Raw genomic sequence first — 13,123 nt, forward strand, 5'->3', positions numbered from 1 at the left:
AGGATTGAATGAGCTTTAAGAGCTTTAGCATGATCCCCACAAGGCTTGCGAGATCTCAGAGGTGCCTTCAGAAAGTTCTGGAGATCCTCAGTAGATGGTAAATTCACATTGGCCATGGTTTGATTATACTCACGGTTGAAGGTCTCTCCAAATTTTGGGGGAGGAATGTATATGTGCCAGAGTGGGCAACCATTGAACAGGTGTTGATTTTAATGTTCCTGTTATAAGTCTTGTCATGGCATTAAGCTGTGCATCCAGAGATTTGGTATGTGAACTGCCCACCCTAACTGGTGTATAATATTCAGTGGTCAAGTATCCCAGTGCTAGAGTTGCTGTTCAAAATATGTGTGCATTGGCACCCCATGTTGTGCCTGCAAGTTTTCACACAAGACTAGTCCTCATCTTTATCTTTTCACATATCTTTTCCAGATATGATTTTTAAAAGTCAAGCTTCTGTCTAAGGTTATGCCCAATTACTTCAGATAGGGCTCATTTCAGACCAGTTGATCACAAAAGGTGACACTGAGTCAAGATGGCAACCTTCAAGTGGTACTCCTGTTATGTGTTATTGATTAACACAACAAATGTTGTCAAAAGGCTACTGGACACTGATTTGTCAAATTCCAGGTACAATTAGCAATGTGAAATTTGTTAGGCCTGGTCTACACTGGCGATGGAGGTTGACGTAACATCACTTACGTTGATCTCTAATGGACTTTAGTGGGGGTTACTCCCAGAACATATTATTTATGTGCAGAGGTATGCTCCGAGAAACATCTGTTGATATCTCAAGGAAACTTTCATGTAGGTAATCTGTTATCCTTTGTACAAGGTTTCGGGGAAGGCAGCCTTGTTTCTTCCTCCCTGGTAGGATACTTTGCTACGTCACACTGCAATGAAGTGAGCTGGAATCATGGTGAAACATAGCATAGCGGCATAAGGGCCAGGCCGGTGCCCCACTGCATGCAGCAAATCTTCCCTTTCCTCATGCGTTATCCTCAGGAACTGATATCGCTCATGGTAATCTAGGGAAGATGGCGCATGTTTAAAGTACCCAAGGTATACAGCTGATACCCTGTACTTCTCTATTCCCCTTTTTATTGTCCTACTGAGTCACTTAAATGATTTTGCTTAAGTATATAATGAGACTATTAACACACCTGCTCTGTCCTCAGATCCACTGTGGCCACCTTGTGAGAAAACAGTCATCTTAATTAAACCTTGGCGCCCGGTCATCCCTCTCATACAAGGCATTTGAAATTAGCTTTTTAAAGATAATTAATCCTCTCTATAGCAGAGTAAAGTGCCCCTGGCTTACCATCTCTGTAAAGGCACAGCAAGCCGACCCTTCTGAGATGTTTGGAATGGAATGCGGGTCTGGCTTACCCTTGTGCGCCGCAAGGGGAGTATGTTCCTGGGTCTGCTAACAATGGCAACGTTGTGTATTTCTTTTCATTCTCTAGACACCTCGGCCTTGGCCCACACCTCTAGAACTGCTGTGGAAAGACTATCACAGATCAGAAAGAGGAAAAAAATTGTGGGACAACATGTTTGGCGAGCTCATGAACACCTCCGCAGCCACTGAGGCAGAGCTCCGAGCGTGGCAGCTGACCTTGTCCCAGAACATGGACAGGGAGAATCGAAGAGCGATGCAGGAGCATGATCGCAGTACCACGCAGGAGATGCTGCGAATCATGTGCGATCAGGCAGACATGCTCAGGCGGCTTGTGGCGCTTCAGTAGGAGTGGCGGCCGGACAGAGTCCCACTGCAGCCCTGCCAGAACACTCTCCCACTTATGGCTTTGCTGCCCTCCCTCTTCCCCACCCCCAAGCAGTCTCGGAGGAGAATGGCCAGGCTGCCGTACATGGTGCACTCACCCTGGTGGAGGCAAGCAGAAAGCAGCAGCAGCCATGCTGACAGCTGTCCTGCAAGCAACCATGCTACCCCTTGAGACTGAATGAACACTTGCCACCCGCCCCCACCGACTTGAATGTTCATAAATAAAAGTTTGCATCATTTCAATACATGTCTCTTTATTAATGCATAGCTTGTTTGAGGAGGGCTTTGCAGGGAACTGATATTGATGGTAGGGGGGATGGTAAGCAAAGGCACAAAACATACAGAAACAGAAATCATTACTGCATCTCATTGCTGAACCTGGTTTTCAATGCTTCCCGAAGGCGAAGCGCTTTGCAGTTAGCTCTGTGCAGATTGCTGACATCTGGCTGCTCAAAATTGGCGGCCAGTCTTTCTGCCTCCACAGCCCACCCCTGGGGAAATCTTTCCCCCTTCATTTCACACACATTATGAAGAACACAGCATGCAGATATAACTGATGGGATGTTCTTTTCACTCATGTCCAGCCTAGTAAGACGACTTCTTCATCTGGCCTTTAAACACCCAAACACACATTCCAGAACCATTCTGCAAGTGCTTCCTGTTATTAAAATGCTCCTTGTTGCTGTTAAGGTGCCTGGTGTATGGCTTCATTAGCCCAGGGAGCAAGGGGTAAGCAGGATCCCCCAGGATCACTATTGGCATTTCCACATCACTGATGTTAATTTTTTGGTCTGGGAAGAATGTCCCCACCTGCATATTACAGAACAGCCCCGAGTTCCTAAATATGCGTGCGTCATGAACCTTTCCAGACCACCCCACATAGATGTGGGTAAAACGACCCCTGTGATCCACAAGCACCTGCAGTACCATGGAAAAGTACCCCTTGCGGTGTATGTATTCTTGTTGCTAGGTGGTCAGGTGCTAAGATAGTGATGTGTGTGCCATCAATGGCCCCCCCCCCCGCAGTTTGGGAACCCCCTTGCTGCAAACCCGTTCACTATGTCCTGCACATTTTCCAAAGTCACTACCCTTCATAGCAGAAGTCTATTGATGGCCCTGCACACTTGAATCACAGCAGCTCTCACTGTAGATTTACTGACTCCGAACTGATTCCCAACCCAGCGGTAACAGTCGGGGGTTGCCAGCTTCCACAGACTGAGCTTGTCTCAAGTGAGTGTTTACGTTCTTCAGGGAGAGGGACAGCTTTGTGCAAAGTCCAAGGAAAGTTGCCTTTTGCATATGAAAGTTCTGCAGCCACTGGTCATTATCCCACAACTGCATAACGATTCGGTCCCCACCAGTCTGTGCTTGTTTCCCAGGACCAGAACCGGCGTTCCATGGATTGCAGATGATGCAGTACAGCCTGCAGCAATCAGGAATTGTTCCGCTCCATGTCTTGTAACACAGCAGCCTCAGTGACATTGTTGTTACCTATGCTTCAGGTTTGTAATCTCCTTTGAAAATACTCAAGGAGAAGCTGTGATGTATTTGTGATGCTCACAATAATAGAGTCATAGAATATTAGAGTTGGAAGGGACCTCAGGAGGTCATCTAGTCCAACCCCCTGCTCAAAGCAGGACTAACCTTAGCTAAATCATCCCAGCCAGGGCTTTGTCAAGCCGCAGCTTAAAAACTTCTAAAGATGGAGATTTCACCACCTCCCTAGGTAACCCATTCCAGTGCTTCACCACCCTCCTAGTGAAAAACTTTTTCCTAATGTCCAACCTACACCTCCCCCCTGCAACTTGAGACCATTGCTCCTTGTTCTGTCATCTGCCACCACCGAGAACAGCCTAGCCCCATCCTCCCTGGAACCCCCTTTCAGGTAGTTAAAGGCTGCTATCAAATCCCCCCTCATTCTTCTCTTTTGCAGACTAAACAAGCCCAGTTCCCTCAGCCTCTCCTCATAAGTCCTGTGCTCCAGCCCCCTAATCATTTTGGTTGCCCTCCGCTGGACTCTCTCCAACTTGTCCACATCCTTTTTGTAGTGGGGAGCCCAAACTGGACACAATATTCTAAATGCAGCCTCACCAATGCCGAATAGAGGGGAATAATCACTTCCCGCGACCTGCTGGCAATGCTCCTACTAATGCAGCCCAATATGCCATTAGCCTTCTTGACAACCAGGGCACACTGCTGACTCATATCCAGCTTTTTATCCACTGTTACCCCCAGGTCCTTTTCTACAGAGCTGCTGCCTAGCTCGTCGGTCCCCAGTCTATAGCTGTGCATGGGATTCTTCCTTCCTAAGTGGAGGACTCTGCACTTTTCTTTGTTGAACCTCATTAGATTTCTTTTGGCCCAATCCTCCAGTTTGTTTAGGTCACTCTGTATCCTATCCCTACCTTGCAGGGTATCTACCACTCTCCCCAGCTTAGTGTCGTCCGCAAACTTGCTGAGGGTGCAATCTACCCCATCCTCCAGATCATTAATAAAGATGTTGAACAAAACCGGCCCCAGGACCAACCCCTGGGGAACTCCGCTTGTGACCGGCTGCCAGCTAGACTGCCATTGATCACTACTCATTGAGCCCTATGCTCTAGCCAGTTCTCTATCCATGTTATAGTCCATTCATCCAACCCATACTTCATTAACTTGATGATAAGAATACTGTGAGAGACAGTATCAAAAGCTTTGCTAAAGTCAAGGTATATCACATCCACCGCCTTCCCTACATCCACAGAGCCAGTCACCTCATCATAGAAAGCAATCAGGTTGGTCAGGCATGACTTTCCCTTGGTGAATCCGTGTTGACTGTTCCTGATCACCCTCCTCTCTTCCAAGTGCCTTAAAATGGATTCCTTAAGGACCTGCTCCATGATTTTTCCAGGGATTGAAGTGAGGCTGACCGGTCTGTAGTTCCCTGGATCCTCTTTCCTCCCGTTTTTGAAGATGGGCACTATATTTGCTTTTTTCCAGTCATCAGGGACCTCCCCCTGTTGCCACGAGCTTTCAAAAATAATAGCCAATGGCTCTGAAATCACCTCAGCCAACTCCCTCAGCACCCTCGGGTGCATTGCATCTGGCTCCATGGACTTGTGTATGTCTAATCCTTCTAAATAGTCTTGGACCTGTTTCTTCAGCACTGCGGGATGTTCGCCTCCTTCCCATTCTGTACCACCCAGTACAGTAGTCTGGGAGCTGACCTTGTCTGTGAAGACAGAGGCAAAAAAGGCATTGAGTACCTCAGCTTTCTCCACATCCTCCGTCACTAGGTTGCCTCCCTCATTCTCTAAGGGGCCCACACTTTCCCTAATCTTCCTCTTGTTGGCAACATGCCTGTAGAAACCCTTCTTGTTCCCCTTCACGTCCCTTGCTAGCTGCAACTCTAATTGCGCTTTGGCCTTCCTGATTTCATTCCTGCATGTTCGAGCAGTGTTTTTATAATCCTCCCTAGTCATCTGACCAAGCTTCCACTTCTTGTAAGCTTCTTTTTTGCGATTAAGTTCACCAAGGACATCTTTGTTAAGCCAAGCTGGACGCCTACCATATTTGCTATTCTTTCTGCACATCGGGATGGTTTCCTCCTGTGCCCTCAATAAGGTCTCTTTAAAATACAGCCAGCTCTCTTGGGTTCCTTTCCCCCTCATATTAGCCTCCCAGGGAATCCTGCCCATCAGTTCCCTGAGGGAGCCAAAGTCCGCTTTTCTGAAGTCCTTGGTCCGTATCCTGCTGTTCTCCTTTCTTCCTTTTGTCAGGATCCTGAACTCAACCATTTCATGGTCACTGCTGCCTAGGTTGCCACCCACTTCTACTTCCCCTACCAAATCTTCCCTGTTTGTGAGCAGTAGGTCAAGAGAAGCACGGCCCCTAGTTGGTTGCTCCAGCACTTGCACTAGGAAATTGTCTGCGACACTCTCCAAAAACTTCCTGGATTGTTTGTGCTCTGCTGTATTGCTCTTCCAGCAGATGTCAGGGTGATTGAAGTCTCCCATGAGAATCAGGTCCTGTGAACTGGAAACTTTCCCCAGTTGAGTAAAGAAAGACTCATCTACCTCATCCTCCTGGTCTGGTGGTCTGTAACAGACACCTACCACGACATCACCCTTATTGTTCTTGCTTCTAAGCTTAACCCAGAGACACTCAACTGACTTATCTCCAGTTTCATACTGGAGCTCAGAGCAGTCATAGTTCTCTCTTACATACAGTGCAACTCCTCCACCCTTTCGCCCCTGCCTGTCCTTCCTGAACAGTTTATACCCATCCATGACAGTGCTCCAATCATGAGAGTTATTCCACCAAGTCTCAGTTATTCCAATCATGTCGTAGTTTCTTGACTGTGCCAGGACTTCCAGTTCCTCCTGCTTTTTCCCAGGTTTCTTTCATTTGTGTACAGGCACCTGAGATAAGTAGCCGATTGGCCTTCTTTCACAGTATGAATCGGGAGGCATCCCCTGCTGCACCCTCCTCCTTCTGCTTCCTTGTGGCGTCCCTCTTCCCCACTTACCTTCGGGCTTAGGTCCCCGTCCCCCGTCGAAACTAGTTTAAAGCCCTCCTCACTAGGTTAGCCAGCCTGTCTGCGAAGATACTCTTCCCTGTCTTAGTTAGATGAATCCCGTCTCTTCCTAGTAATCCTTATTCCTGGAACAACATCCCATGATCGAAGAATCCAAAGCCCTCTCTTCGACACCACCTGCGTAACCACGCATTTACTTTTGCAATGCGACGGTCCCTACCTGGGCCTTTTCCCTGAACAGGGAGGATGGATGAGAACACCACTTGCGCTTCGAACTCCTTTATCTCTTTTCCCAGAGCCACATAGTCCGCAGTGATCCGTTCAAGATCATTCTTGGCAGAGTCATTGGTGTTGAGTAGAAGTGACTCATGGAATAATAATGGGGGGCAAAATGCTGTAACCTATCGATTATTGGGGGGAGAGGGCAAGAGAATAAGCCTGGGAGTACACAGAAAAGCAGAAATGTTAGAAGAATAAGAATGTCTAACCTAAAGCTTAGTAGTGCCTGCAGAATATTACACTGCAGAAGAAGCTAATAGTAATGGATTAAAACAAAATATATTAAGTGAAACCCCCAGAGCTGGTATGTTTTGTTGTCTCTGTAAAACTAGTTGTCTACTTTGGGCAATGCCTTTTGGATTAAGACTGCAAATAGCAATTTCCCACCCCCGGGTGGTTTTAAACTATTTTTGTCAGATTTCACATCAATAATTGTACCACACTTTATTGTGCCATCTGATTTTAACTTCCTAATGCATCTGCCACAACTTAAAAGCATCTTTCTGGACTGAAGGCCATATTCAGCCCTGATGTAAGCAGGCACAATTTCTGTTAGCTCCAATGTGAGTTGCACCAAATTACAATCAACTACCTGTTCTTAATCTTTTACTTGAAATTAAATTCTAGGTTTGATTGTGCTAAGGAAAGAAGAGTATCAGCTTTAGTCCAACTGTCAAACATGATTTTAGCCTCTTAGGCGCTAACTAATATTTTAGCTAACTCAACAGGCATGAAAATCTCATTTTACTTTCCCAGTGATTTAAGCTAACCTACTATGTCATTTACATGGTATTACAGTATGACAATTTAAAGACACATACCCACAATACAGGCTCAATCTTGATCCTGAAAATATTATTCTAACAGCTAGTCTACTCGGGAAAATACACCATTCTATATTCTGGAAGAAGTGTGTCTACATTGGAAGTTATACCAGTATAACTACAATGGTATTGTTATGGTGGTAAATTTCCCCATGTAGACATGACCATAAGGATATACAAGAGTGGCAAGCAGCCTTTCCATTTCAGTAGCAAGTCAGATTTCCAAACAAATGGACAAGTACAGTGCAAACTCCTAAGGATAATTAAGTGGCAGTTACTTAAAAGAACCCATCTGTTAGTCTGAGAATAAAGAACTCTGTCATGATAACTCAAGTCATGGAAATGTATAAGGGTGTTTATTTGAAGGAATGCGATAGTATCCTTCAAGATAGGGTCCTTCAAGATAAAAGCTGCTATCTCAATTTAAGTTATGAATTATTATTATTGTAACATTGTAGGCAATGCCTTGGAAAAGCAATCACATTTTGGAAGTTAAAGAAATCTGCATTCACTTGTTATTATTGGTTGCGACCAAGCCACTGGGAGCTTTCCAGCATCGTAAGATGTTTGAGAACATGATGTTCCCAGATGGCTGACTTGACAAGCAACAATTAACAGATTTTTGCTGAGAAAAGGCCTTTTTAAAAACCATCTTATCCAATGGCAATTAAAAGAGGAGGTTTCACTGGCAGATACGGGATTGATGTATACATACCACCTCCTCAGACCCAGCTACTGAAATATGTTCCTTGTTTACCCAGATGGCTGTCAAAATTGGAGGATTTCAATCTTCTCTTCTAGAGAGGGAGAGAAAGAGGATCCAGCAGATTCACCAAATCTATACAGAGAGGTTAAAAAAAATCTCTGTGCCTCCACTACAGCTTTAAACTCCCTTATGGATTTTCACACAGCACCAAGTGAAATTCAGCTGGAGAAATCAGCTGTGCACTGATAAACTGGCTTTCATTATGGAGATGAAAACAAGAAAGCTATATGGAAGAGACATTGCAAATGAAGTTGTATGGAGCCTGTTCCTAAAGAGGCTGATGATTTTACTCACTGGATCTGCAGTCAGAATACATTTCAAAACAAATCTCAAGTTGAGGAAGAATTTCTGAGACTCAGACTGTCAGGTTTTTCTTTACTGGACGGACTTCATCATATTGTTGTCACAGTTCTTCCTTTTTTTTTTTTTTTTTTTTAAAAAGAACCCTCCTATTACTACATGCAGTTACACAGGGAAGCCAATAGTTTGTTGTAGAAAGTCACATTACACAATGATTCAAACACCTCCCTGGTGCAACTTAACTTTTCTTAAATGGTTCACAGGCAGCTATTAACTATACCCAGAAAACCCAATGCAATACTTTATTGATCGAGAAAGTGACAACACAGACATCACACATCAGGAAAGCCATGATTTATTATTTTTGAAATCATTTACTCTGATGTTTGAATGCCGCAAAAGACACTGGAATGAATACTCAGTGACTGTCTCATGCTCAGTGAACTGGGACCTTGTTCTTGTGTTATTCAACGATGACTCCTCCAACCAGTTTCTCTTCTCTCCTCCTTGCCTAGAAAGACCATAAATAAAGATGGGTCTGAACCAAATACCCAGACCCCAAAACACTTAAACTATGGGAAGTTCAAATCCACATCCAAACTTTGCAGCTGGCCCTAATTCCTGTAATGGACCATACCAGAAACCCAGATACCAGCAACCTCAAATTCTGAGAAAATTTGGATTTCAACTTTGCAGCACAGACATCTAATAGTAGCCACTGGCATCAAAAAATACTGACCTCTGTCATATGGCAGCAGTGTTAAACTTTCTGACCATCACCCAGGCAGTGGTTCCATTAGCTTGAATGAGAAGGGGGAGCTCTTCCCACCTGAGCCAAGGAGGAAAGGAAACTGTAGAAAATTGCTGTTTATCCAAGATAGTATAAGAGGGGGAGCTGCATTGCCTCCTAATGCTCCTTGTTTTAAACCCCAAGCCCAGATCAGGAGACTACAGCCAGGAAATAAACAACTGAAATTTATTACCCACATACCTGTGCATCACAGGTTTATTACTAGAGAGCTACATACTGTGTTGCTTATGTAGGCTGAGCTGTGTGCGTTATTTAATGTATTACATACAAATGTAGGCATTGCCGCAAGGCTGGCCGGAACTGGTGGCAAGGGCCTGGCTGGGCTAACAGCTCATCTTACATAAGCAATGAGATGTGCAACCCTCTAGCAAGCTGATGGCTATGATATGTGTAAGCAGCAGTGGAGGACTTCCTCTGCTGGCAGCACCAAATGGGCACTGTGTGGACCTGATTTCAGTGGAAGTCAGGCTTCTCCAGTTTTCTGGTTTTCTTGTTCAAAATGATCCATCTCTAACAAAAAGGGAATTTTCCAAAAAGTGTGCATATTTCAAGAGTTCATCAGCCATGTGATTCCCAGATTAATTCTGGCCATCTATAGTTGTGAAAGGAAATGTTCTGCTCTTGTTTTCTCTCCACATTCAAGATAATTTTCTTTTCTTCCTGAGCTACATTCTTAGACAGTGTGGTGCGGGCGGCTAGTTTAGCCCTCTCGTGGGTACTGTGCCCTCTTTGGCTACAACTATGGCGAGCCTGGGTGGGAGCAGGGGGGGGGCCCGGGCCCGCCCTCTGCCCCAGGCCCCGACCCAGGGACCCTGTGTGGAGTAGTCTTCAAACTGCCCAGTCTGTGACTTACTCCCTTCCCTGGGTCGCCTCTCTTTGGCCCCACTGCTCGCCGTCTGCTTCCTGGAACTGGGTGGGGAGGGGTTCTCCCTCAGGGCTGTGCCTTGGGTCCCTGGCCATAGCCAGACAGGTACCCCTCCTCTCGTCTCTGGTACCTTTGGGGTTGTAATATGTGGCAGTGGTTACTCCAAGTTCTCTAGCCTAGCCTAGCCTAGCCTAGCCTAGCCTAGCCTAGCCTAGCCTAGCCTAGCCTACTCTTAATACCCTTCCAGCTGCCCCTGTCAGGCAGACAGGGAGGCTTTTAACTACTGGGGCAAGATCCTTGATTGGCCTCAGCTGGCCTAATTGGCCTAATTGCCCCAGAGTAGCCCCAGCTGGATCACCCAGGGAACAGGGATTTGTTCATTCTGGGGCTAATATAGACCCTCTCTACTATTCTCCTGTAGCCATCAGGTCTAACCCTGTCACAACAGAAACTGAGCATTTTCTATATCCATCAAAGGTTCAAAAGCTAAGAGACATAATAATCCCACAGCTCTGAGTAAATGGGAACCTTCTGCGGAATAACTTAAAGCAAAGGGTAATAAACAGATGGAATAAGTTACCAGCCTAGGTGCAACCAGAGAAAATATCTGCAGGTGAAGAAGGGTGGGAGGAGATAGACCAGGAGAAGGAATTTTGTTTGGCATAAGAAAGACAAAAATCATGAGAGGCAAGACAGCCAGTCAGGGCTGACCTTTAGCAAGTTTCCAATCTCATCCTCACAGCCCATTTTATCCCATCCATATTTTTTTTTAAAAAGCTTCCTATATTTTGTTACTGATTATGCTGTTTTGGCATTTATATTTTCTATTAAGTGAACACTTTAAAAGTGACTGTCTCCCTTGTATTCATCTTTTCTCTTCCTTCTCTTTCTTTCCTGTCTATTATCCCCTCAATATTATTTCTACATTGTAAAAATTGTTCTTTCTCCTCCCACACATCCCTTCCTCGCTTTCTCGTGCTGAGTTCTCTTCCTCCATCTCTCCCTACTCTTTTCCTGTCTTGTGCTCCAATGCCCACTTTCACACTCATGCACTACTGCCTTCCACCAAATTCCAGCAAATACACAAGCACATGAAGGCCCCCCAGAATCCACTCACACCTCTGAACTGCCTCCCCAACACATCCATTCACACATACATACAGGCTTGCCCACCCTAACCACACAGGACTCATTATACAGTTTCCCCCACAAGAATACACATATATTCAACATCGCCTTCCAGATTCATGCAGCCTCCTCTTTCCCACCTTTCTCCTCTTCCATTACTATCCCCAACACCAAGAATTTTTGTGCTTACTATCCCTATCCCTATCCCTATCCCTATCCTTATCCTTATCCTTATCCTTATCCTTATCCTTATCCTTATCCTCCGCCTCCGCTCTCACTCCCTCCCCCACCCCTTATCTCCTTGTCACAGAGTGCTGGGAACCAATAGCTGAATCAGTACTCTGGTCACTTAAACACCAATTTATCTCCCTTCCCCCTCTTCCCTGGCAGGGTGGACATGATGGAGCCTAATTAGTGGATTAGAATGGGTTGCAGGAGGACTAATGAGCAAATTGGTCCATTAACATAGTGAGTGTTAGAAGGCACAGGATGAAAGTGCAGGGGGGGAGAGACAAGCTAGCAGAACCAGAACTGGGAAGGATCACTGATTAGAGAGATTTTTTTCCTTTTCCTCTCCTTGGCAGAGAATTGAGGAGAAACTGAAAGTGTAAATAATTATGGGGTATGGCTCAGTAAGGTGATGGGAAGAGCAAATGAAAATAAACTGCACTGGGGTGCTTGACCGCTGAAGGTCTCTGAGTCTGTATAGACTGAGCAGAAGACAGGAGTGGGATGTCACCCTGTCACATTCCTCACATCCTTCTTCCCAGATTCACCCCTCCACACTCCCTCTATCCCCAGATTCCCTCCTGCCCAGGTGCTCTCTTCCCTACCCTCTACTTAAATTTCTGGTGCTTTGTAGTCCTCCCAAGGTGGAGGAAAGGAACCTGTTGTACCAGAAGGAAGCTGCAGCATCTGTGCTTTCTCCTCCCCCTGCAGGCTTTGCCATCTGCAGCCCAGCAGGAGCCAAATGACTCCAGCAGGAGCTAGGGTCAGGGATACAGAATGGTTTACTCCAGGGGTATTAAGAGATGAGGAGCAGCAAAGGGGTATTTCAGGGAAAAGAGCCAGAATCTTTCCATTTTTCCTCCCTACTCACAGGGCAGACAGAATTGGGTGTGGACATCACCAAGGAAGGGAAAAGACATGTTTTCTCCAGCAGTTCCACCTGTGGTTATGGGACGAGGACGATCAAAGTGTAGACATAAATAAGAAAAAGGGGATTAGGTGGTAAAGCAGGAAAGTGAAGCTAAGATAATCAAAGAAGTGGCAAGTATGCTGGTCTTAAAACCATCTTCTTGTTCTATCCCTCGACTCACTTATGTTCTCATGAAACACATTTGTGTAATAAAAAAATATGGTCTAGGTTAAGTAGTGAGGTTAACCTTGAACTTATCTCCAAACAGAAAGGGCACTGCTGATGATATGTTGTAATATTTGAGTAATATTAAGGCAGATTGATGTTGAAACACATGTAGACAAATGATCTCGGTAGAACTTTCACCATTTCTGCCTATATCTACTCATCCTGGGGATGTACAAAAGGGCTTTAGTCTCCTGGGCTGTCAATCTGTGAGCAATACATTCTATTTAAAATGTTATTAAAGGAAGGAAAAAATATCATGCACAGTGACATTAGCTATGAACCTACACTACTTAGCCAGTACTCTTAACTTGATAACATAATAACAAGAACATTGACTTTAAACATTCAAACACTTAAAGAGTGACTCACAGCATGAAGATGGTTGGCATTTACATTTATAGGAAATTGAACTTTACTGCCTCTAAATAGCTGGACTAAATAACACTTGACATTTACATAGTATCTGTCATCAAAGAATAAAAAGGACT

At 45.1% G+C, this 13,123-nt stretch overlaps 1 protein-coding gene and 1 long non-coding RNA gene across 3 annotated transcripts in view; both read right to left on the minus strand.

Annotated features, from left to right (window-relative positions):
- Window positions 1-13,123, minus strand: part of CNIH3 (cornichon family AMPA receptor auxiliary protein 3) — a 70,107-nt gene that overhangs the window by 46,630 nt on the left and 10,354 nt on the right. The window lies entirely within an intron of this gene.
- LOC137164497 (uncharacterized) lies at window positions 8,653-11,464 on the minus strand. Its single transcript, XR_010923055.1, has 3 exons — window positions 11,410-11,464; window positions 9,205-9,294; window positions 8,653-8,976 (listed from the first exon to the last, which is right to left on the minus strand). It is a non-coding gene; the product is annotated as an uncharacterized lncRNA (long non-coding RNA).

The sequence above is a fragment of the Emydura macquarii genome, unplaced genomic scaffold, assembly GCF_026122565.2.
Source record: "Emydura macquarii macquarii isolate MOO-44397 ecotype Brisbane River unplaced genomic scaffold, CSIRO-AGI_Emac_v2 contig_2676, whole genome shotgun sequence".
In the NCBI taxonomy this organism is placed as follows: domain Eukaryota; kingdom Metazoa; phylum Chordata; order Testudines; family Chelidae; genus Emydura; species Emydura macquarii.